At 37.7% G+C, this 26,868-nt stretch overlaps 1 protein-coding gene and 1 non-coding gene across 3 annotated transcripts in view; one reads left to right on the forward strand and one right to left on the reverse strand.

Moving 5' to 3' along the window:
- The window catches only part of WDR70 (WD repeat domain 70), a 308,541-nt gene that overhangs the window by 17,161 nt on the left and 264,512 nt on the right, over positions 1-26,868 (forward strand). The gene's annotated exons all lie outside the window — the stretch shown is intronic.
- Positions 10,602-10,764, reverse strand: LOC125101458 (small nucleolar RNA SNORA67). The gene has a single exon (XR_007127856.1). It is a non-coding gene; the product is annotated as a small nucleolar RNA SNORA67 (small nucleolar RNA).

The raw sequence follows: 26,868 nt of genomic DNA on the forward strand, positions 1-26,868 counted from the left end.
ACATTTAAATAAATAAATAAATAAAAATAAAAATTTATTTATTTAAAAAGTTATTTTTTTTTAAGTGTTCCAAAATTCATTGTTTACGCACCACACCCAGTGCTCCGTGTAATACATGCCCTCCTTAATACCCACCACCAGGCTCACCCAACCCCCCCACTCTCCTCCCCTCCAAAACCCTCAGTTTGTTTCTCAGAGTCTGCAGTCTCTCATGCAGAAGTGAGATGGGGGAAATTAGAGGAGGAGACAAATCAAAGAAAGCTTTTAATTTTAATTTTGAAAATTTTTTTTCAGTTAAAACCTGAGGGGTGTGTGTGTGTGCATACATATATATATACACATATATGTATGTGTGTGTGCACGTGTATGTGAAATTAAAAAAAGAGGCACATAAGGATAAATTTGGTAGTTTCATTAAAATATCTTTTTTCAAGATGTTATTAAAAAACAAACAAAAAAAAAAAGAAAAAAAATCTTGTTTCATGGGGCGCCTGAGTGGCTTAGGCAGTTAATCGTCTGCCTTCAGCTCAAGTCCTGATCCCAGCGTTCTGGGGTGGAGCCCTGCATGGGCTCCCTGCTCAGTGGGGAGTCTGCTTCCCCTTTTGCCTCTCCCCCTGGCTTGTGCTCTCTCTTGATCACTCTCCCTCTCAAGTAAATAAATAAAATCTTAAAAAAAAATCTTGTTTCATAATAGATTCCTGAAACTGCAATGTTGACCATTTCTTTTTTTAATTTTTAAATTTTATTTATTTTTAATTATTATTAACATATATTATTTTTTTCAGAGGTACAGGTCAGCGATTCATCAGTCTTACACAATACACAGTACTCAGCACAATACATACCCTCCCCAATGTCCATCACCCAGACATGCCATTCCTCTATTTTTAAAAAAAATTTTTTTTTTTTAAAGATTTTATTTATTTATTTGTCATAGAGAGAGAAGCGAGAGTGAGCACAGGCAGACAGAGTGGCAGGCAGAGGCAGAGGGAGAAGCAGGCTTGCTGCCAAGCAAGGAGCCCGATGTGGGACTCGATCCCAGGACGCTGGGATCATGACCTGAGCCGAAGGCAGCTGCTTAACCAACTGAGCCACCCAGGCGTCCCTATTTTTTTAAAATTTTGATATCCATTCTAGTGGCTTTTAAAAAATACCTCTTTTCGGGGCACCTGGGTGGCTTAATATGTTGGGCCTCTGCCTTTGGCTTAGGTCATGATCTCAGGGTCCTAAGATTGAGCCCTGCATCAGGCTCTCTGCTCTGCAGGGAGCCTGCTTCCCCTTCTCTCTCTGCCTTCTCTGCCTTCTTGTGACCTCTCTCTCTCTCTCTGTCAAATAAATAAGTAAAATCTTAAAAAAAAAATACCTCTTCACTAAAATATATTATATATATTTTTTTTCTTACATAAAAATAAAAAAATGGCAGATTATGGTAAATATTGTCATCAAATGACCTGCTTTAGAATGTTGTTGGTGAAAATAATTCAGGTGTTCAAACGTTGCCCTTTTGAATTCTTCTGCCAACCTAGTCTCCCATCTTTTGTTTTTTTCTCAAAGAATAACAGAATGAGAGGTACTCAAGTATTGTTTCTTTAATATATCAGTTTATTTTGGATCTGCTGTTTAAATGCAGAAGCATGTAGTACAACAAGGATTAGAGATACGAAACTACCCTTGAAGTAAGTTTGAATGATTCTGAACCACTCAAAACATTATCTGTAAACATACATATCAGAGTATGTCTGTGCATGTATGTGGTGCGGTGCAGACTCTCTAACTGGGAGTTCTATAAATTAACTTCAGGTAGAATACAATGTTTATTGAAAGAATAAAAATATGCCACTTTAAAGCTAACATATATATTATCAAAATTCACTAATCATAGTAAAAATCAATAAAAAACAAATTTCTAATCTGACTTTTTTTTTTAAAGATTTTTATTTATTTATTTATTTGACAGAGAACACAAGTAGGCAGAGAGGCAGGCAGAGAGAGAGGAGGAAGCAGGCTCCCTGCTGAGCAGAGAGCCCGATGCGGGACTCTATCCCAGGACCCTGGGATCATGATCTGAGCTGAAGGCAGAGGCTTTAATCCACTGAGCCACCCAGGCGCCCCCTAATCTGACATTTTTAGAATTGCCAGCAAATGGTGATAATGAAAAACAGACTCATCTTTGGATGATTTTATTACTGTTTTAAGGTTCTTTTTTTTTTAAAGATTTTTTTTAAAGATTTTATTTATTTGACAGAGAGAGATCACAAGTAGGTGGAAAGACAGGCAGAGAAGGGGGAGAAGCAGGCTCCCCACTGAGCAGAGAGCCCAATGCAGGGCTCGATCCCAGGACGCTGGGATCATGACCTGAATGGAAGGCAGAGCCTTTAACCCACTGAGCCATCCAGGCACCCCATTTTTTTTTTTTTTTTAAGATTTTTATTTATTTGAGAGAGAGAGAGAAAGCGCACAAGTAGGGTGAAGGGCAGTGGGAGAACCTTTTCTCCCTCCCTTCTGCTAAGAAGGGAGCCTGATCAGGGCTCCATCCGGGGACTCAGATCATAACCTGAGCCAAAGGCAGACACTTAACCAACTGAGCCACCCAGGTGCTCCTGTTTTAAGGTTCTTTACAAAAAATGCACCCCCTTACTGTGTGCACCACTTCCACTGCAATACTCTTAATCTGCCGCTGAAGAAGACTCAATCATTCTAGTAAAAGACAGGAAAGGAGAAAAAAAACGTAGAGGAAAATCTTGGTAAACAGAGATAGAAAAATAAGGCGGTAGGCACGAATACAGACGTATCAGTATTCACAGTAGATGTAAGTGGACTCAACTTGCCACTTAAAATTCTCAGAGTAGATTTAAATATTCAGATACATTCTGTTTATGAGTGATACACCTAAAATGTAATGACCAGAAAGTCTGAAAGGAAGAGGAATAAAAAATAGCAGGAAAATACTAACCAAAAGATAACTGATTAATCTTACAAAATTGACTTAAGACAAAATAATCTTTAAGTCATTATTAACCTAATTAGCCAAGTGAGTGTTATTACTTAATGCTAAAGGGAACAAGTATCTACCAGGAAAATTTGGCATTTCTTTTTTTTTAAGATTTTTATTTATTTATTTGACAGAGAGAGAACACAAGTAGGCAGAGAGGCAGGCAGAGAGAGAGGAAGGGAAGCAGGCTCCCCGCTGAGCAGAGAGCCCGATGTGGGGCTCAATCCCAGGACCCCGGGATCATGACCCGAGCCGAAGGCAGAGGCTTAACCCACTGAGCCACCCAGGTGCCCCAAATTTGGCATTTCTTAATCTCTGAATCTAACACAATATATTTAAAGCAAAAATTTACAGAAATATTTATTAAAAATAATTGACAAATAACAAGGAATAGACAAATCTACAATCATAATGGAGATTCAGAAATCCTTAGGACAAACAGTAAGAGTATCGTAGTGAACAATATGAATGCAAATGTTTTCTCTACTGAACATATATAGAACCCTTATTTGATATTTTCTTTTCAAGCACATATGGATAAATTTAGGTGGATCATGAAACGTGAGAGTATTTGAGTGAATTTTTGTGTGCCCTCAAAATTCATGTGTTGAAGCCCTAACCCCCAGTGTGGCTGCATTTGGACATGAGACTCTTTGGAGGTAATAAAGGTCAAATTACATCGTAGGGGTGGACCCTGATCTTAAAGATTTAGTTTGCTTATAGGAAGAGAGACACCAAAGAGCCAGGTCTGCATATAACAAAGCAAGAAGGTGGACATCTACAAGCCAGGAGGAAAGTTCTCAGCAGAAACCAAATTACCTTGATCTTAGACTTCTGGCCTTCAGAACTGTGAGAAAATAAATTTCTGATGATTAGCTGTCTAGTTTGTGGTATTTTATTGTGGTAGCCTGAGCTGATTAATACAGGTCTGCCAAGGCTGACAAGAGGCTGGGAAAGAGAGAATGGAAAAAAAGAAGGGTGTTGTGAGCAGGCAGAAAATTGCTATAGTGAAGGCTCTGATGTATGCAGGTGCATGTCATGGTGGTGACATGTCATGTGATTAGTGCATGGCTGAGTCTTCCTGTTAGGGGTAAGTGGAAAGATGAGGCTGATGAGATCAACTCTAGAGATCAGTACACAGAAGAGCAGCTTTCTGGAGGGCATGGAGTTTGAATGAGCCTTGTAGAGGGTTACATTTTATTGAGCATGGTGGGGGTAGGCCACATCCTGTTTATGAAGAGTAAATGGCAGGAACAAAGGCACAATTTACAAGGTTAGATTTCAGATGATCCAGAAATCAACTTGCCTAGAATGGGAAGTTGATAAAGAAGACCAGACCTTTGATATAGAGCTGATGTGTGAGTAAACCCAAAGTGCAGCTGTGCACTTTGCTCACTTACCAAGCTGTGCTTGGGTTTGGGCTCGGAAGCTTGTTTGTAAACTTTAGTCTTTCCTGGCTGTAATTCAAGCATTTCAGGAGACTATAACAGTTTCCTGGGCGTGTGGGTTTTTTTGTTTATTTGTTTTGTTTTCTTTTCTTTCTTTCTTTTTCTTTTTTATTTTAAGATTTTACTTATTTAGGGGCATCTGGGTGGCTCAGCGGGTTAAGCCTCTGCCTTCGGCTCAGGTCATGATCCCAGGGTCCTGGGATCGAGCCCCACATTGGGCTCTCTGCTCAGCAGGGAGCCTGCTTCTCCCTCTCTCTCTCTCTCTGCCTGCCTCTCTGCCTTCTTGTGATCTCTGTCTCTCTGTCAGATAGATAAATAAAATCTTAAAAAAAAAAAAAAGATTTTACTTATTTATTTGGGACAAAGGGAGAGAGTGTGTGTGAGAGAGAGCAAGCAAGCAAGAGCCGGGGGCGGGAGGCAGAGAGAGAGAGGGAGAAGGTTCCCCGCCAAGCAGGGAGCCGAATGTGGGGCCCGATCCCAGAACCTTGAGATCATGACCTGAACTGAAATTAAGAGTCAGTCACTTAACTGACTGAGTCAACCAGGTGCCCCTATTTTCTGTTTTTGTTTGTTTGTTTGTTTTATAAGGTATGCATGGAATCTTTTTAAAGAAAATTGTTTAAGTCTTTTGATGGGTGTGCCTTTTTTGGTAAACCTAGTAAAAGAATATGCTGATAAAATAATAGTGCAAAATAATAAAAATAATAAAAAATAAAAATAATAATGATAAAATAAGATAAAAATAATAGTGCAAAGCAAGGCTATTGACGAATGTTCCAATAACAGCCTTAATTTTAAAGTGTGCACTAATTGATAATTCAGAATTTATTAGCACTGTTAATGGATTAACTAAAACTTTGGCAGGTAGATAAAATAGGAGTGGGAGATTCCTTATGCCTGTTCCAATTCTCCTTCCGTTTCTCTTTTGGATATATATCGTAACCAGCATTTCCAGGCCTAGGACAGAGATGGTGGATAACGCAAACAGTTTGGAAACTTGGAAGTGTTGTGAATGTGGCTTTGCAGTGGCCTTCTTAGATTTGGATAAATTATATTGGCCTTGAATGGAATCCTTCAGTTTTTAGACTGGTTTTTTTTTTTTTTTTTTTTTAAAGATTTCATTTATTTATTTGAGAAAGAGAGAGCGAGAGACAGCGCAAGCAGGGGGAGGTGCAGAGGGAGAAGCAGACTCCCTGCGAAGCAGGGAGCCCAATGCGGGACTCAACCCGACTCGACCTACTGCTATATCACACCCATTTTTAGATCTTTTTATCCTTATCTCGAATTACACCTCTTAAATCATAACCATCATGGTCTGCAAAGGACTACGAATGAGTAAATTGTCTATGAGTTGAGCCATAGCTCTGACAGTTGTTTTTATTTTATTTATTTTTATTTTTATTAAAGATTTTATTTATTTGAGAGAGAGAGAGAAAGAGAGAGGAGAGACAGCACGAGAAGGGAGAGTGTCAGAGGGCGGAGCAGACTCCCCGCTGAGCAGGGAGCCTGATTTGGGACTCAATCCCAGGACTCCAGGATCATGACCTGAGCCGAAGGCAGTCACTTAACCATCTGAGTCACCCGGGGGCCCCTGACAGTTGTTTTTCTTATTGAAACTATATTACCAAGTATCGAGAGCCTAACAATCCTCTAATCTCAGTGATATTACTTCTGGGAGTCTAACCTGAGGAAATTTAGAGAAAGCTTTATGCCCAAAAATGTTTATCACAGTGCTATGTGTAATAATGATTTTCAGAATGTGTTCCATGGGAGTGGTGGGTTGGGGCACTGTACCTCCAATCTGTTTTCATTTGAGGGAACTGATGAGAGTATGTCCATACCCCTGGTGGTATCAGGAATAATGTGAGTACGTGTCTAGTAGGAAGAGGAAAGACAAGTGAACTGTTGTGTAGTCATAAAATATTACACAGTCATTGAATGTGTTTAATAAGAGCTTTCAGTAGCACTAGGGAGTGATGTACAACTGTCTAAACAGTATGAGTTCAAAAATTTAAATGATACAGATGCGTGGAAAAAAGGATTTACATTGCTTGTTTCTGGATTGTGAGAATGAGGATTTTTTTTTCCTGCCTCATATTTTTCTGTTCTTTTCTGGTTTCCATATTGACCATAAGATGTGCCTGTGACTAGAAACAAATAATGGGGTTACATTCAGTTAACATTTCTTCATTGTAAGCCAATTAAGATCTTAATTTAAAAATTAGAATGGATAGGGTGATGGGCATTAAGGAGGGCACTTGATGTTAATACAACTGATGAATCACTAACTTTTACCCCTGAAACTGATACTATACTATGTGTTAACTAAATTGAATTAAAATGAAAAACTAAAAAAGAGAAAAGAAAGAAAAAAAATTAGAACAGATAGAGAAAAAACTCCAAACAGAATAATACTGAATGTGGATATAAAATACATCTTCTGTGAATAAATTCCTGTCTTATCTTGTTCCAAAAAGGATTTAATGAAGTGAAGTGCTATAAGAAAGCATAAATTAGGAAGCATGAAGGAAAATAGAAAAGCAAGGGACATAAAAAAATTAACATAAATCATAGGAAGCAGAGTTCTAAGTATTCGCTAACAGGTAGGCCACAAAACCTAGTCACCATGATTGGTTACTTTCTTTCTCTCCTGCCCCACATCCAATTCATTTGGTCTCATTAGATCTCTCTCCAGCCAGATTGCTCCTTTTCTGGCCATCTCTATTACTACCATCTTAGTGAATCTAGGATCACTACAATGGCAGTAGCCACTTAGATTGTCTCCCAGCTTCCAGTGTTAACTGGAGTATTATAATAGTGATCCAGGCAATAAAAAGAAGTAGGGAAATGATGTAGAGTAGCATTTAAGAGAATGGATTTTGGAGCCACATGGAGCTTTCAATTTCAAGCTGGTTATTTCTCTTGTGTCTTTTTTTCCTCCTCTGTAAAATGGGGCTAATAAAATACTCAACTGGAATTGTGTAGATAATTCAGTGAGTGAATGAATGTATTTGGAACCCTTAGAATGGTGCCTGTTATTTGTCATGGTCATCTATTTAAATATATAGCAAAAAGTGAATCAAAAATTTTGAATGTAATTTCTAATGAAAACATCTAAAAGTGAAACTAAAAGAAAACTTTTATATCTTATTAAATTATACATTCATGCTTCCTACCAGCAGTCAGTGTTATAAATAATTAAGGAGCATTAGAGTTATTCCCTTTAAAATCTGGAATAAAGGATGGTAACTGTTGCATTATTCTTCTACACATTTTTGCCAATTAAACAAGTCAAATTGAAATAATCAGAATTGAATATTAGAAAGGAAAAAGTAAGACTTTTTGGTATTTAGTGTAATTAAATAATAATTATATTTAATATTTTATTTATATTAAATATAATAATTATATTAATAGTATATTTATTATTTTATTTATTTTTATTTATTATATTTATTATATTTAATATTTAATAATAAATAGTATTTATTTTTTTGTATGTAGTTTAAAGGGTTAATGAAAAAAAGATATCTGTCTCACAGCAGGAACAACAATAACAAATTAGGACTAAGCTCAGTGAAAGATGTGTCTGAATATATAAATAACAGTATAAAGCTTTTCAGTACAAAAAAGAATTTGAGTAAATAAGAACCATTAAAAATCAGTAAATATTTCTCATTTTTCCCCCCACAGAGGTTAAATTATTTGCCCAATTTGCTTATTTAGTCACTTACCTGGCCATTAATGGTAGAGTTGCTATTTAAACCCAGGCCCTCTATGCTTTTAACATTACTCTGCTACCTTCCGTACTTGGAAGCTGTGGAGCTGGGCTGTGAGCCTGTTTTAAGGGGCTGGGCTGTGTATTAGTACCTTACAGTAGTCCCCCCTTATCTGTGGGGGATGCATTCCAAAACCCCCAGTGGGTTCCTGAAGACAGATGGTACCAAACTCTGTGTATACTATGTTTTTTCCTATCCATATATGCCTATGATAAAGTTTCGTTTATAAATTAGGCACAGTAATAGATGAACAACTAATGATAAAATAGAACAATTATAACATACTGTAATAAGAGTTAGGTGAATATGATCTTTTCGAAATACGTACATTTTGATGATGTGAGATGATAAAATGCCTGTGTGACGAAGTGAGGTGAATGACCTAGCATTGGTGCTACAGTGTGTTGGGCTGCAGTTGACCTTCTGACCATGGTTGATGGTGGGTAATGAAACTGGAAAATGAAACTATGGTTAAGGGAGGACTACTGTATTATGTAATTTGGCTGATGCTGACAAAATGGAAAAAAAACAACAATGGCTTAAACAAGATGGAAGTCTTTTCTTTCTATCTCACATAAATTCCATCAACAGTTAAATGGACCAGAACTAGCTTGTAGGTCCAGTGTGCCACACATGGCACACGCATGGAAGAGCTTGCTTCCGTCCTTTTGTTCTGCCATCCTCAATAATGTGGGCTTCAAGATGTGTGCTCAAACCGTAGCCATAGTTTTTGCATTTTTGTCAGTAGGCGTGCAGAAGGGATAAAGAAGGCTACTGATTTTGAATTTAATCTTTTACATGAGAAATATCATATTTACTTTAGGAAGCTAGGATTGTAGCGGAAATTTAGTGCTTCTAATAGAAAGGATGAATGATTTGGAGAGGTGGGAGCCAATTAGCAACTCTGGAGTGAGCATAAATTTATATTCAGTGTTTGATGCTTTTGGTTCTAGTAACGGCAAATTAGTTACTTTTTAGAAAAAACTGTAGCCATTGCGAATAATCCTTTACTATTGTATGATATAGACTCTACTTGATTTTATTTTGTTCATTGTAAATGTATTATATAGCTACCTTTCTCTAAAGGAACAAATGATGTAAAATTTATGGGTACTGATGCAGTCTTGAAACTTTTGGGATTTGGTCACTGTATTAGCATGCATGAATTTCACTTGATTTTTTTTTTTTTTGGTATCTGTTATATCCTGCAGTTTAGTTATTATACTGTTTTTCTTTTTTTAGAGGAATTAAAAAAATTATTTATTTAACAGAGAGAGAGAGAGAGAAAGAGAGAGAAAGCGCAAGCAGGGGGGAGAAAGCACAAGCAGGGGGAGCAGGAAAGGGAGAACCAAACCTCTCTTCCATTACAGAGAGTCTGATGTGGGGTTTGATCCCAGGAGCCTGGGATCATGACCTGAGCCAAAGGCAGATGCTTAATCACCTGAGCCACCCAGGCACCCCTGGACTGTTTTTTCTTAAGAAATGAGTTGCAGGGGCGCCTGGGTGGCTCAGTGGGTTAAGCTGCTGCCTTTGGCTCAGGTCATGATCTCAGGGTCCTGGGATCGAGTCCCACATCGGGCTCTCTGCTCGGCAGGAGGCCTGCTTCCCTCTCTCTCTCTCTCTGCCTTCCTCTCCGTCTACTTGTGATCTCTCTCTGTCAAATAAATAAATAAAATCTTAAAAAAAAAAAAAAAAAAAAGAAATGAGTTGCAGTCTTTTTGGTTCATTTTGTTAAAGAAGGAATCCCTAAAACTAGCCCCAGGGCTAGTCCAAAGATATTGTCAAGTTCAACTATTTATTTGTCAGGTTCTTTTATATAGAAAATCATTAAAATACTCATAAGGGAAATGGAAGTATGGAAATGGATTTTTTGAAAAAACTTTACAGAAGGGTTCCTTTTTTTATTTTTAAAAATATTTTAAAATATATATTTTTATTTTTTTGCCTCAAAAAGTGACATTTATTCAAAGAAGAAAAAAAAAAGACAAGATATCCATCCCTTGGCTCCACTCCCTTCCCCCTCCTGCTCTTCTTCCACCCCTCCATGGTCTGAACTCTGAGTAGGACTAGGTAGGAGGACAGCCACTCAGATGAAGTCAGAAGCACTGAGGGGCATCTCCTCACTGGAGGTGTTGTAGAAGGTCTTGATGTCTCCAAGAGTCTTCTTGTCTTCTGTCACCATGTTAGTAGTCACACGCTTATGGTCACATTGGCCATCACAACTGATTCTGTGGATATAGTTTTCCCTGTTGGTGGGAAGGTCATAGTTGGTGACTAAAGAAAGCTGCCGCACATCAATGCCCTGGTGTAAGTCAAGAGAGAGGACACCTTCAGTGTGTGCATGAGAAAAAGACATGGTCTATCCAGAAGAGATTGAATTATCTGTGTAGGCAACCAAAGGAACACAAAGCAAACATCCCCTCTCCAACAACCTAAGGCATACCAGCATTTTTTTTTTTTTTTTGGCATACCAGCTTTTATTCCAAGTTGTTACTTCCTGAATTGGGGAGTGAGCTGGCCTTTTGGAGAGGGAATCACGTTGGATTTTATAGAGACTTCCTTAACGGAGAAAGCATATTTTATTTTTTAATTCATTATTTTAAATAATTTTTTTTTTTTAATCTTAGGATCTTAGGCATGAGTTACTTATTTTCAAATCTCTCTCTCTCTCTCTTTTTTTTTACTGTGGTAAAACACATGTAACATCATAACATTTACCATCTTAACTACTTTTAGGTGTATAGTATATTAGTGTGAACTATGTCCACATTGTTGTGCAACAGTTCATTAGAACTTTTTCATTTGGCAAAACTGAAACTCTACACCCAATAAACTGAAACTTCACTTTTTCCCTACCCTGTGCCCCTAGCAAGTGCCATTCTTGAGAAAGTGTATTTTAAATGCTTCAGTGTAGGGGCCTGTATGGCTCAGTCGGTTATGCTTCTGACTTCAGCTCAGGTCATGATCCCAGAGTCCAGGGATCGAGCCCTGCAATGGGCTCCCTGCTGCGGGGGGTGGGGGTGGAGAGTCTGCTTCACCCTCTCTCCCTCACACAAACACTCTTGTCTCTCAAATAAATTAAATCTTGAAAGAAAGAAAGAAATCCTTCAAATTGGGGAAATATACCTCTTTAGTGAAGCAAGTTATACCTGTAAACAAAATTAGCAATTTTTCCTCAATTGTGTGTGTGTGTTTAAATATTTTATTTATTTATCAGAGAGAGGGGGAGAGAGCACAAGCATGAGTGGTGGGGAGGAGCATAGGGGGAGGGAGAAGTGGACTCTGCTGAGCAGGGAGCCTGCTGTGGAATTTGACCTGGCATCACGACCTGAGTTGAAGGTAGATGCTTAACCGACTGAGCTACCCAGGTACCCCTCCTCACTTGAGTTTATTATCATTTAAAAAAAAAAAGATTTTATTTATTTATTTGACAGAGATCCACAAGTAGGCAGAGTAGTAGGCAGAGAGAGGGGGAAGCAGGACCCTGCTGAGCAGAGAGCCCGGTGAGGGGCTTGATCCCAGGACCCTGAGATCATGACCTAAGCCAAAGGCAGAGGCTTAACCCACTGAGCCAGTTAGGCGCCCCTATGATTATCATTTTTTAAGAGGAGTTTTACCTCTTACCCACTCTCTTTTATTATTTTCCACAACTGGCATATATCAGTTCCCATTTAGCACTAGTCGTATCGGTAATTCAGGATATATTTTTTAAGGACATATCTAATTTTTCATGAGTATAGGCTAATATATGGAAGTTCTGATTTTTAAATTTATCAGACCTCACCAATTCCTGTTTGCCCATTAGTTCTCCCTAACAGAGTTTTGTGTTGGTACAGGCCGAAACTTTAATGCTTCCTTTCCATTCCTCTAGTTCCTGGTTGTTAAAATTCTGTCCAGCCTTTAGGGACCATTTCAAATGTGATTTCCTCCATGCAGCCCCTCCAGATGCCAACTGCATGTTTTACTCCCCAGGCTTGGCTTCTGCCTTCCATAGCAAACACAAACTGTTTTCTTTGTTAATTCATTACTTGTGTGCTTGTCTTAACTCCTCTGCCTCCACTTTGCAATCATTTGTAATGATCTCAAGTATAGGGACTTGTATATAAATGGTTCAGTAATTTCTAAAAACTCTTAAAAAACCTCTGGTGTAGTGTTTTTATATAGTACATACAGAGTAAATATTTGTCAAGTGGATTGAGTGTATTTGGCTTTTATAATTGAGCAGTTCATTTTATGACATTTGAGAGTGTTCTTTGTGACTTAGCAATCCTTAGTTTTTACTAAGTGGAAAATGGAAGTAGGGATTGAGGAATGATCAGAGGAAATATGAATATAAAAATGTATGAAGATACCTATTTCTGGTAGAACCATTATATTGCCTTTTCCTAAGTTTACAATCTATTTATTATTATTTTTTATCTAAGTTTACAATTTAGTTACATAATAGTTTAATAATTATAGGAGCTGCTCTATGATATTAGTTAATTGTATAGACTGTAACTAGAACCTACCTGTCAAATGAGGCAAAAAAAGTTATAGTTATCTCTTCTTAAAACAGGAATTGTGACTAAAAGGAATTGTGATTGTTTTCATTGAGGTGTAATTTATATATCATAATGTGTACGGATCTTCAGGGTTCAGTTTGGTGAGTGTTAATAATTGTATATTTTGTGTTCAGGCACCATCCAAAACAAAATATGGGACATTTCTGTCACCCAAATAGTTCTTTGTGCCCCCTTCTAGTCACAAAACTTTTTAAGAATGAGTTTGACAGCTGTATAATTAGAAGGAGAGTTATGAGAGAACATAAATTAGGAGACAGTAAAATCTATACCACCTGGTTATGATTAATTTTGTTGTTTTTTATATGTAGTTTACTTCAGTTGCTGGTTAGTAGTTGGTCTCGTGTTACTACTGTTGAAGTCACTGGAATGGAGATGTTAATGTTGTATATCATAATTCTTTTGATGACAAACTTGCTTTTTTATTCCTCCTTTATTCCATTTTACTTACCTAGAGTGGTAATGGAATTGTTCTTTCAACTAGAATGCAAATGAAAGCAGCATTCAAACCACTACCTAACTTTGTCAAACTATACCAATTGTTAACTAATTAGAAGTATTTTGTATTTGAAGATTTATTATTTTTCTCTGAGCTTAATGAACAAAATTTCAGATTGGTAGAGTCAGAGAAAAGAGGGGTAAAAAATAACTTCTAAATCGTGTATCTATTATGCCTGATTCTGTTTTTTTTTTTTTAAAGATTTTATTTATTTATTTGAGAGAGAGACAGTGAGAGAGAGCATGAGCTAGGAGAAGGTCAGAGGGAGAAGCAGACTCCCCATGGAGCTGGGAGCCTGATGTGGGACTCGATCCCGGGATTCCGGGATCATGACCTGAGCCGAAGGCAGTCGTCCAACCAACTGAGCCACCCAGGCGTCCCATGATTCTGGTTTTTTTAAATGTAAAAAAGGTTGTAACTTACACTTAAGTGGAGACTTTGGGATTATTGAGGATTTTTATTAGCCTTGCTGTCCTCTTGCCTGTTACTGCAAAAAATCAAAAGTTGCATTTTTATGACTGTAGCTAAAGGCTAGATGTAGCGGTGCCTTTTTAGTTGTGAGCACCTGTTTTCCATGAACTTTCTCTGACTCCCAGGCTGGCACGTTCTGTAGTGAAGAGTCCACGTTTGGGCCACCACTGTGCTTCTCTGACTTCTGGTCTGAGGCTTCTCATCCCCTTGGCCTTGGTCATTGCCAGCCACCTGTATCAGTCAGTCTCTTTCTTTCATGCATAGGGAAAGGTTGAAGAATTAACAGTGGGTAAAAGTTCTCTTTTAGTTCTCAGAAGTTGCTATGAGAATGAGATGATTTAAGTAAACACTTAGGATGGGGATTGACACATTCTAAGCACTCAGAATTGCTGGGATTTATCATTGTTTTCATCGTCATTACCATATTTGATTAATGACCAATTTTAATTTAACTGCAGCTGGCTAGGAAGAAAAGTCTTAAAAAAAACAATGTGAGGGACCTTAATGATCTTAACTTCAGAGGAAATTAATGTTTTTTAAAACAGAACAATTTAATTACATCTGCAAGATTCCGTCAGCAGAGGATGCTAGAAGCTCTATTCCAAAATCCAGTCAATGTGTTCCTGACCATTTCCAAGCAGCAAATCTTTGAAGGCCTTCATTCTTTAGAAGGACACTAGGGGGCAATAGAGATATTTTGGCTTTTGGCAAAAATCCATTTTATTCAACTGTCTCCTGTCTACTGTGGAAGGGAAAAAAAGAAGAATCTTATAAACAATGTTTTCTATAAATTGGAACAAGTGAGGTTAAGGTTGAGATTAATGCTGGAATAATAATTTTTTTTAAAAAGAATAATGCAGAAAAATTATGAATATTCTTTTGTGATTTGATGGTATTATATTTACAGGATTTTTTTTTTGTATCTTTAAGTTTTTTAAGTCAGTAACTGTATGATAAAGCTTTATGGCAGGAACATCAAGGATAGCTTCTTCATAATTTAAGATTTGTTCGTAAGTTCAAATAAAAAAGTTTATATTTCTCTGATCATGAGAATAATCCAAACTTTTAAAAACACATATCAGATCTTGTCACTTTCCTGCTTCCCTTGTCACTTTCCTGTCAGTAAACCCTCCAATTTCTTCCTGTCACAATGTTAAGAAATCCCAAGTTCCCTGCTGTGACCTCTAAGGCCTGCATGACTTGGCCTCTTCACCTCTTTCTGACTTCATCGCCTTCCACTCCCTGTCTTGCTCACTCCTCTCTACCCACAGTGACCTTCCTGCTTTTCTTCTTAGCAACCGTGCTTCTTCCCTCACAGAGCTTTTCTGTTTACTCTTTCCTATACAGGAAATAGGTCTCAGAGCTTTACATGACTCCCTCTTTTCATCTGGGTCTTTGTGGAAGTGTTACCTCTTTGACCACCTTCTATAAGTACCTCCACTTGCTCTACTGCACTGTTTTTTTCTGACATTGCTTTATGGTAGTTACCATTATTTGGCATCTTTTGTTTATTGGCTTTTTGTCTTTCTCCTCAAAGTAATACAAGTTCCATGAGGGCAGTTATAGTGTCTCTTTTATTGCTGTATCCCCAGTGGCTTGACTGGTTCCTGGCACATAGTAGGTGCTCAAGGAATATTTGTTCAATGAATGGCCATCTTTGGCTGTGGGCAGAGGTACTCTCTAGCCCCTAAACATTTCACTGAAGCAAAGCTAGCTTCTGATATAGTCATAATTATCCTTTAGAAGCTCAGGAATCAGTACCTACCCTCCCATTTTCAGGCTAGTCCTGCCACAATTCCTTTGTTAAAAGGCTGCAGTTCCCTTTTAAGCTCCCATTGCCAGGTAGGCTTTTGTATCCTCTCAAGTGGCTGCCAGGAACAATCACTAGTGTGTGTCCTTTCTGTCTTTGAGTAGTGGCCCCCCCCCCCCCACAACAAATATTTTGTGTGATTGTCATGTGAATGACACTGCTAGCATAAACTGTTTTCTTTATTTGCAGTAGTTAGCATGTAGTGATGAAGATGGACTATTTTTTTTAAAGATTTATTAGAGAGAGTGTGCAGCATGTATGTGCAAGGTTGTGGGGAGGGAGAGAGGGAATCTCAAGCAGACTCCCTGCAAAGCCCGACTCGGGCCTCGATCTCACCACCCTGAGATCATGACACAAACCCAAATCAAGAGTTGGGACGTGTAGCCAACTGAGCCACCCACGTGCCCCCAAAGATGGACTAGTTTATACAAATAATACAAAGCATAATTTAAGTGCAATGAGGAAGGCAGGAGGGTACTTTTTATCTAACTGATTGTAGTTTGCGTAATTATAAGTTCTTTTAAATGTAAGTATATTTACTCTAGTAAATTTCTGTCATTATGATGTATATACTATATAGTAAATTGCAAATCTTGCAGATGTAAATTGTTATTAAGTCTATGGAAATGATGTTAAGGATGCCCTTTGCTCTACCCCAAACCATTTTCAAATGAGGATTTAGTTGAGTTACACCAGTTCTTAAGTGAAAAAAGGAAAATTGATAAGGGCGGTAAATGATTTGAGTATCATAGGAGCCTGATATTAAGAGCCTTTGAAGGGCGCCTGGGTGGCTCAGTGGGTTAAGCCTCTGCCTTCAGCTCATCTCATGATCCCAGAGTCCTGGGATCACGCCCTGCATCGGGCTCTCTGCTCAGTGGGAAGCCTGCTTCCTCCTCTCTCTCTTTCTCTGCCTACTTGTGATCTCTGTCAAATAAATAAAATAAAATCTTAAAAAAAAAGAGCCTTTGAGAAAATTGATGAAGACCTTGAATATTTTTCGCAAAAACAGTCCTTTTAATAATCCTTGCCACAGGGGCGCCTGGGTGGCTCAGTAGGTTGAGCCGCTGCCTTCCCCTCGGGTCGTGATCTCAGGGTCCTGGGATTGAGTCCGACGTCAGGCTCTCTGCTCGGTGGGGAGCCTGCTTCCCTCTCTCTCTCTGCCTGCCTTTCTGTCTACTTGTGATCTCTCTCTGTCAAATAAATAAATAAAATCTTTTAAAAAAATAATCCTTGCCACAGTCAGTCCTATAGAGTCTTTATGCCATTTTATATTGTCAAAATTTTGTTGGAAAAATGACCCCTCCCACCTCCACTGCATTCTCTCTCTGCTCAAAACACTGCTATTTTTTTTTCCCCCACACTTTATGTTTTTTTGATCCTAGGTTCAGGGGATTGAATTATTCATTCTTCATAGTTCTGTTTATACTGTTGTAATTGACCGTAAAAAAATACTGTTGTAATTGGGTCTTCCAAAGTCCTTCACTTGTTGTTATTCATCTGTGTGGAATATTTTTATGTGGAATTTTTTATCTTTTATTTTCATTTCACTTTTCTTTCTAGATCCTAACATCTTCCTACATATGCCTCATCTCGTGGCTCTTTATCCTTTTACCTTAAAGCTTTTTTAAAAAAAACTTTATTCAGTGTAACTTTCCCCCATTTATTATTTCAGTTTGTTATTTTACTATTTTATTTTTAAAATATATTATCTTTAAGTAATCTTTGTTCCCAACCTGAGGCTTGAACTTATAACCCCAAGATAAAGAGTCACACGCTCTGTCCACTGAACCAACCAGGCACCACACTCAGTTTGTTATTTAAAAATTTTGCTTTGAATGTCCACAATAGCCAAACTGGAAAAGAGCCTAGATGTCCATTAACAGATGAACAGATAGAGAAGATGTGGTATATATATACAATGGAATATTATGCAGCCATCAAAGAAACATGAAATCTTGCCATTTGCAAAGACATGGATGGAATTAGAGGGTATTATGCTAAGGGGAATAAGTCAATCAGAGAAAAATAATTATCATACAATCTCACTGAGGAGTTTGAGAAACAAGACAGAAGATCATAGGGGAAGGAACGAAAAAATGAAACAAGGCAAAACCAGAGAGGGAGACAAACCATAAGAGGCTTTTAATCTCAGGAAACAGGTTTGCTGGAGTGAAAGGGGTGGGAGGGATGGGGTGGCTGGGTGATGGACATTGCGGGGGGGTATGTGCTATGGTGAGCGCTGTGAATTGTGTAAGACTGATGATTCACAGACCTGTATCCTGAAGCAAAATAACACATTATATGTTAAAAAAAAAAAAATAAAGAACAGAAGGGGTTAGTGTAATAGAAGTTTATAGTTTCTTCCTTTGTTGGAAAAAAAGTTTTTGCTTTGAGTTGCTTTATTGATAGATTTTAGTTTTTCTTCTGCCTTTCCAACTATAAGTATTCTTTTTTGTTGTTGTAACTTTTTTAAGATTTTATTTATTTATTTAACAGAGAGAGCGCGAGAGCAATAACACAAGCTGGGGGAGTGGGAGAGGGAGAAACAGGTCTCCTGTGGAGCAGTCCAATGTGGGGCTAGATCCCAGGACCCTGGGATCATGACCCGAGCTGAAGGCAGACACTTAACTACTGAGCCACCCTGCCGCCCCACAACTATAAGTATTCTTAAGAATGAGGGTTATGGGGGCTCCTAGGTGGCTCAGTGGGTTAAGCCTCTGCCTTCGGCTCAGGTCATGATCTCAGGGTCCTGGGATAGAGTCCTGCATCGGACTTGCTGCTCGGTGGGGAGCCTGCTTCCTCCTCTCTCTTTCCCTGCCTGCCTCTCTGCCTATTTGTGATCTCTGTCTGTCAAATAAAGTCTTAAAAAAAAAAAAAATGAGGGTTATATAACTAGTTTTTGCACTCTACTGAATGTTACAGAAGACAGTTATAGAAAATGCACATCAGTTTCTTAGTTTAATCGGTATAAAAACAGTATTTGAAAATAAAACAGCTCCTTGATCTTTCACCCTTTCTGTTTACATGAGGAAAAGTGAGAGTTTTGCCTGTGTCAGTTTTGAGAAAGATTTCTCAATGCTTGAATCTTAAAATTTTAAGAAGTGTCATTATAAAGAATTTCTAGAAAATCAGGACTATCTACCAAAATTGATACAATTTGTCTTTTAATGGAATTGTGTACTTTCTTGTTTCCATGATTGTAAAGTTTGCATTTGAATAAATTTTATATTTTTAAGTACCAAATTGATAGAATGGCATGTAAGTACATATTGAAGTAGCTCCAACAGAGCTTACTTTCTTTATTCTTCTATAGACCTTGATCCTTATTTGGAAAGATATTTTGTTCATACTATTTGTGCTGAGTGCTAGCAGTGTGGCAAATTATGAATTTGAAATAAGACCAAGACCACCAAGTTGACTCACATAGCCTATCACGCAGCTGTTGGTTGGTAATGTTGCCATTTTGCTACTGACCTGGATCAGAATTAGGGAGTCTTTATTCAGTTTTGCATCCCAAGAGCCTTGCAGAGTATAAACGGGAATTAAATGGTTTTTTGTTTGTTTGTTTGTTTGTTTTTTTAAATAAATGAAGAAGTTGGTGGCACAGCCTTGGTTTTTTTTTTTTTTTTTTTTTTTTACTGTCATAAAAAGGGATGCTTCAACAAACCAGGAATTCACTGTTAAGCCACAGTTTTCTGTCTTTGCAGTCTCCTTTTGTTTGATTTATGATAAATAAATAAGCAGATGCTCAAATCTAGAACCAAATATTACTGACAGTGGGTACTTCATGAAGCAATGTCCTAAGCACTAAAGATGAAATAATTCCTTTCATCCTCCTGGTACTGTTTTCCTTTGTTGACAGATAAGGAAACTGATACTCAGAGCTGCTAAGTAACTTTCCCAGGGCCACCTAGTAGTAAATGTTGGAGCCAGCTTTTGTATGTAGGGAATTTGCTCCAGAATCCTTGTGCTTAACCATTACACTCTTCTACCTCTGGTTGTAACCCATCCTGCTTCTCAAGAGTCATCTCTTGCCCTTCTCCTCCACCTACTCATGCCCCATCCATATAAACTATGAACAATCTTTGCATATGACTGACTCTTTCGTGCATTCCAGTGTGCTCTTTCTTCTCTCTGGATGGTGGCCAACACTTAGTAAGTACTACTCCATTTACTTGGCAGGCTTTGTAAGCATTGGTCCTTGTGGGGTGTGTTGTGACAGATCTGTCTCCTTCATCAGGGAAGAACCTTTTCAGTTTTTTTTTTTTTTAAGATTGTATTTATTTATTTGACAGAAATCACAAGTAGGCAGAGATGCAGGCAGAGAGAGATGTGGGAGAAACAGGCTCCCCGCTGAACAGAGAGCCTGATGTGGGGCTCGATCCCAGGACCCTGGGATCATGACCTGAGCTGAAGGCAGAGGCTTAACCCACTGAGCCACCCAGGCGCCTGAACCTTTTCAGTTTTAAGGATCTAGCTTTTCTTTTTGTGAAAGGAGAACATTTTCTTTTTTTTTTTTTTAATTTATCTTGTTTTTTTTTTTTTTAAGATTTTTTATTTATTTATTTGACAGAGAGAAATCACAAGTAGGCAGAGAGGCAGGCAGAGAGAGGAGGAAGCAGGCTCCCTGCTGAGCAGAAAGCCCGATGTGGGGCTTGAACCCAGGACCTGGGATCATGACCTGAGCCGAAGGCAGCGGCTTAACCCACTGAGCCACCCAGGCGCCCCAGAACATTTTCTTTTTGTAAACGTTTTCTTTTTGTAAAAACCTTCATTGACCCACAAAAATAGAGTTGAATACCTCCTTCTTTATGTGTTAGTTATATTTCTCTATTATTTTATATTATAACAGCTTATTGAGATATAATTCATATGTATTAAATTTCACAATTTGCAGGTATACAATTCAGTGAGTGTTACAATTCAGTGAGTTAGTATAATCACGGAGTTGTGTAACCATCACTACCATCTACTTTTTATGACATTTTCCTCCTCCCTCAAAGAAACCTTGCACTCTTTAACTTTTACTTCCTCTTCTCTCATCATTACCCTACCCCTAATTCCTGGCAATCACTTACCTACTTTCTGTTTCTGTGGATTTGTTCTGGACATTTCATACTGCTGGAATACTACAGTAAGTGTTCTTTTCATTAATTTCTTCACATAGCATAATGCTTTCAAGGTTCATTCATGTTTAGCACTTGTGAGTACCTCATTCCTTTTTATTGCCAGTATTGTCAGACAGTGGAATATTGTGTGACATACTGCGTTTTTTTAAATTCATTCATCAGTTGATGGACATTACCTATGAACATTTGTGTAGAAGTTTTTGTATGGATGCATATTATGGTTTTGGAGGTTTATATCTAGGAGTGGAATTACTAAGTCATATGATAATTGTGTTTAATATTTTGAGGAACTGGTTTTTAAGCTGGCTATACCACTGAAAATCCCACGAGTAGTCTTAGGAGGATTCAATTTTTCACATCTTCACCAATGCATGTTATTGTTCGTCTTTATGATTATAGCTGTTCGAGGGAGTGTGAAGTGGTATCTCATTGTAGTTTTGATCTGCGTTTTCCCTTAAGAACGATGATGTTGAGCATTATTTCATGTGCTTATTGGCCATTTGTATATCTTCTTTGGAGGAATGTCTCTTCAGATTTTTTTCCTGTTTCAGTTGGCTTACTTGTCTACTATTGAGTTATCAGAGTTCTTTATATATTCTGGAGATAAGTCCCTTATCAGACACACAATTTCCAAATATTTTCTCTCCTTCTGAGTTGTCTATCACCTTCTTGATGGTGTACTTTGAAGTACAGTAACTTGAAATTTTGATGAAATCCAGTTTATTTTTTCTGTTGTTGTTTGTGCTTTTGGTGTCAAATCTAAGAAGCCCAACTCAAGGTCATGAAGATTTACTCCTGTTTTTTTCTAAGAGTTTTATAGTTTTAATTCTTACATGTTGGTCTTTGATACATTTTGAGTTCATTTTTGTGTATGATTTACCTAGGGCCTTCTTCTGCTATTGTCACAACCATGATAAAATGATAATTGTGATACAGTTGTTTGTTTACAAGTGTGTACTTTTCATAGCTTCTGAGCTCATGAAGACAATGTGTATGTCTTCCTTATTTTGGGATTCTTAGTGTTTATTAGATATGGCTTTTAGTCTGCCTGTGGCTTCAAATATTTTATCTTGAAAGTACACAGAAAAATTGGAAGAGTAGTTACAAAATGTGAATAATTGATAGATATGTCCCTGTGTTTCGGAGGGATATATAAACACATTATGATAAGTAAAAATATGATGGTCTATTATTTTTTCCTCATAGATTTCACTTATTTTCTTTTAAAAACAAGCTGTCATTAGTAGGTAATCTTTATTATCTTTGGTTAAGAAGATATATTTTGAGCACCTATATTATACTATTAGGTATTATAGATACAGATCAAATAAGACATTGTACTTGTCTCAGGGATCTTACACACTAATGGGGACATAGCAAGTAAACAATCTACTTTTGTTCTTTTTTTTTTTTTAAGATTTTATTTTTAAATACGCTCTATATCATGTGGGAATTGAAGTCACAATCCCAAGGTCAAGAGTTGCATGCTGTACCAACTGAGCCAGCCAGGTGCCCCAAATATCACTTCTTTCTAAACTTCTGCTCTCTCTCCCGCTTTAAGTTGTTTCTTTTCATTGTCTTTATTTTTTATTTTTTTCTTTTCAAAATTTTAATTTAAATTCTAGTTTGTTAACAGACAGTGCAATATTGGTCTCAGGAAAAGATTTAGTGATTCATCACTTACAACACCCAGTGCTTGTCATAACAAGTGCTCTCCTTAATACCCATCACCCATTTAGTACCCCCCTACCCACCTCCCTCCATCAGCCCTCAGTTTGTTCTTTATCATTGAGTCTCTTATGGTTTCTTTCCCTCTTTATCTCCCCGCCCCACCGTCCCTTAGGTTCATCTGTTTTGTTTCTTCAGTTCCACATATGAGTGAAATCATATGGTATTTGTTTTCTCTGACTGGCTTATTTCACTTAGCATAATATACTCCAGCTCCATCCATTTGTTGCAAATGGCAAGATTTCATTCTTTTATTTTTATTTATTTATTTTTAAAGATTTTATTATTTATTTGAGAGAGATACAGTGAGAGAGAGCCTGGGAGGGGAGAAGGTCAGAGGGAGAAGCAGACTCCCCGTGGATCTGGGAGCCCAATGTAGGACTTGATCCTGGAACTCCAGGATCATGACCTGAGCCTAAGGCAGTTGCTTAACCAACTGAGCCACGCAGGTGCCCTATTTTTTAAAATTTTATTTTATTTTTATTTTATTTTATTTTATTTAAAATTTTTTTTTTTCCATTTTATTTGCAGGATTTCATTCTTTTTGATGGCCGAGTAACACTGCATTGTATATACATACCACATCTTCTTCAGCCATTCATCAGTCGGTGGACATTTAGGCTCTTTCCATAGTTTGGCTATTGTCGATAATGCTGCTGTGAGCATCAGGGTGCCTGTATATATCCTTTCAAATCTGTATTTTTGTATCCTTTAGATAACTACCTAGTAGTGCAATTGCTGGACCCTAGGGTAGTTTTATTTTTAACTTTTTTGGGGGAACCTCCATACTATTTCCCAGAGTGTCTATACCAGTTTGCGTTCCACCAAAATTGCATGCGGTCTCCCCTTTCTCCCACCCTCTCCACAGTCTGCTTTTGTTCTCTAGCAAGAAATGCCCAAGAGCGATTTAAAACACTTGGTTGTAGTGGTGGTGGCTTTAGACATTATGGCAAGTATGAAGTGTTAAAACTGTGTTTATTCCATATTTGGTGCGATAAGTAGGATGCATAATTGTAGAGCTGGAATTGTATAATTGTCCAGAGAATATACATAGATCACTTTCTAAGATGTTTCTCATTTTCACTGTCCCTTTGACAGTTGTGAAGCATGTACATGTTTTTGCATGTATGGAAAGTTATATCAAATCAGATACGGTATCCATTCTGCAGTGTTGTTAGGTTTTAAAAGAACTGTAGCAGAGGGGGCACCTGAATGTGTTGGTGGGTTGAGCGTCTGCCTTTGGCTCAGGTCTTGATCCTGCATCCTGGGATTGAGCCCCATATCAGGCTCCGTGCTTGGCAGGAAGCCTGCTTCTCCCTTTGGCTGCTGCTCTCTCTCTCTAACAAATAAATAAAATCTTTATTTAAAAAAGAAAGAACTGGGGTGCCTGGGTGGCTCAGTGGGGAGCGCCTCTGCCTTCGGCTCAGGTCATGATCTCAGGGTCCTGGGATCGAGCCCCACATCCAGCTCTCTGCTCAGCAGAGAGCCTGCTTCCTCTTTTCTCTCTGCCTGCCTCTCTGCCTACTTGTGATCTCTCTCTGTCAAATAGATAAATAAAAATCTTAAAAAAAAAAACTGTACAGAGGAAAAGGATAAAGATATCTCAGTGTTAGGTAAATTTAATAAAAATTTATTATGGCTCAGGGTTCTTTTGTTTTCCCAAATATATTAGTCCTTACCTAATTTAACTCATACTGTGGCACCTTTTGTAGTTAAAATTAGTAAAGTCCATGCATCTTTAACTAAATAGAAACAGATTGCCCAAGCAGTAACTCAATGTTTATTAAAAAACAGATACGAGGGACGCCTGGGTGGCTCAGTTGGTTGTAAGACTGCCTTCGGCTCAGGTCATGATCTCGGAGTTCCCGGATCGAGTCCCGCATGGGACTCCCAGCTCCACGGAGAGTCTGCTTCTCCCTCTGACCTTCTCCTCGCTCATGCTCTCTCTCATTGTCTCTTTCTCAAATAAATAAAATCTTTAAAAAAAAAAAAAAACAACAGATACGAATTTTTTTTTTTTTTAAGATTTTATTTATTTATTTGACAGAGATCACAAGTAGCCAGAGGCAGGCAGGGGGAGTGGGGAAGCAGCTCCCAGCCGAGCAGAGAGCCCGATGTGGGGCTCTATCCCAGGACCCTGGGATCATGACCTGAGCTGAAGGCAGAGGCTTTAAACCCACTGAGCCACCCAGGCCCCCCAGATATGAATTCCTAAACATAACTCAACATGGTATAACCTATGTTGAAATAATTTTACACTGCATATCTGAGATTCTGAAACTTGATGAAACCTTTTTACCTCAAGGCATTTTTTACTGCGTCTCCCAATAGTTCCTAAAATACATACTTTCAGGAAAAACCTTTGTAGCCATAGGCTCATAATAATTTCGTCCTTATAATGGGTTATAATTATAAAGTACTTTGTCACATTAATTGGGTTATCACAACAACTCTATGCTTTGTTTCTCAAATGAATCATTCTAATAAATACTTATTCTTTGTAGACAGGAGGCTAAAGATTTGAGGCTTTCAGTGGATGATTAATTCAAGTTGTAAAGATTTGAGATTGATGTATACGTTGTTGCCACTGACATGGTGGAGGTGGGCCTTTTTTTTTTTAAGGATAAGGCAAATGGTAAAACCCAGGACCTTTGTTTATAGTTGTAAAAGAAAGCCTTCTTTTTAGGGTGGAGGTGAAGGATTGGGAGGGAGGAGTTTCATTATAGGGGTTCTAAAAAGCCAGGTTGCTCCTTTTTATTTCTGTTATAACACTCTCCCACAAACTACCACCCTCTTCCTGGCAAGCCCAACTCCTTTGTTCTTCTGTTCCTGCCTGAATTGGTTAATGTGGGTAAGGGTGGGCTCTTAATAGGCACATTAATAAGTAATATATAGAAAAGTATCACTGCAAGTAATAAGACTATTGTTAGGCTCTTTAGATATTAATATCTTACAAGAAACTGCTTTTTAATTTTATAAGGAATTTAAAGAAAAACAATTTCTTTGCTCAGTGTGAGGCTGGAACTCAGGATCCCCTAGATCAAGAGTCACATGCTCTACTGACCAAGCCAGCCAGGCACCCCAGTAGTTTTTTTCCCCTTTTTTAATAATCTATTTTCCAACTTTACTGAGGTGTAATTAACAAAAATTGTATATATTTAAAGGGTATAATGTGGTGTTTTGATACATGTATAAATTGTGAAATGATTACTACAGTCAGGTTAATTAACACATCTATCACCTCACATGGCTACTGTTTTTTTTTTGTTTTTGTTTTTGTTTTTTTTTTTTGTGGTAAGAACACTTCAGATCTACTCTCCTAGGAAATTTCAAGTATGCAACACAGTATTATTATTATTTTTTAATTTTTTAAAATTATTTAAAAAATTTTTAAATTAACATATTATAATGTATTATTAGCCCCAGGGGTACAGGTCTGTGAATCGCCAGGTGTACACACTTTACAGCACTCACCATAGCACATACCCTCCCCAATGTCCATAACCCCACCACCCACTCCCTACCCCTTTCTGCTGTCAACCCTCAGTTTGTTTTGTGAGATTAAGTCTCTTATGGTTTGCAACACAGTATTCTTAACTACAGTCATCATGTTGTACATTAGATCCCCAGAATTTACTCATAACTGAAAGTTTGTATCCTTTGACCGGAAACTTCTTCAAAACATTAATTTTCTAAACGTAGTTTGGGACAGCAGTCAAATGTTGCAGAAAATTTCTAAAACAAAAACTGTGTGAATGCTGTGAAAAGTTATTGATTGCTACTAAAAGCAATGGAGAACCATTGAAGGTTTTCAAAGAAAAACAGCCTAAGAAGAGAAACATAATGGTAGTGAGCAGGGCAGAGAGAAGTGAAAAAGATAGCAGTCAGAGAAGGACTTTTCAGTGGCATAGGGAGTGTTCATAGTTTCAGATGTGAATAAGTTTTAAGGTAAACCATGTCATCATAGAATGTCATGAATTACCTCCTCTGATTTTCCCATTTTTATCAGTGAAAAATCCAGGGTTCTAGACAATCAAGTGGCTTAATGAAGGTTACAAGTGGAGTTAATTACAGAATTCTGTCTAGATTTCAAGTCTTCAGAAATAGCAAATAAGGGCAGAAATACTCATAAAATTTTAGGGTATCAGGGAATGATAAGGTGCATATTCATGGTAGCTTTAGAAAATAAATGTATCTTTTGGTATAAATCCTTTTGGTAATTACCTGCCATTATTGTATGATAAGGGTAGAAAATTGTCATCTTTGTGTTTATTGATAATGTCATGGAGTTTAAAAAAAATACAAGAATGACCTATCCTTTTTGAGTTTTTCAGCCTTCACACAAGTATAAAAAGTTATTTAACAATGTACTTTTAAGTCATGTTACTGAGAAATACTCTCCAAGGCTGCAGCTTGCAATAGGGCATAAATTGTTTGAGGGTGATTTAGA

Source organism: Lutra lutra, chromosome 5 (genome assembly GCF_902655055.1).
Source record: "Lutra lutra chromosome 5, mLutLut1.2, whole genome shotgun sequence".
Taxonomy (NCBI): Eukaryota; Metazoa; Chordata; class Mammalia; order Carnivora; family Mustelidae; genus Lutra; species Lutra lutra.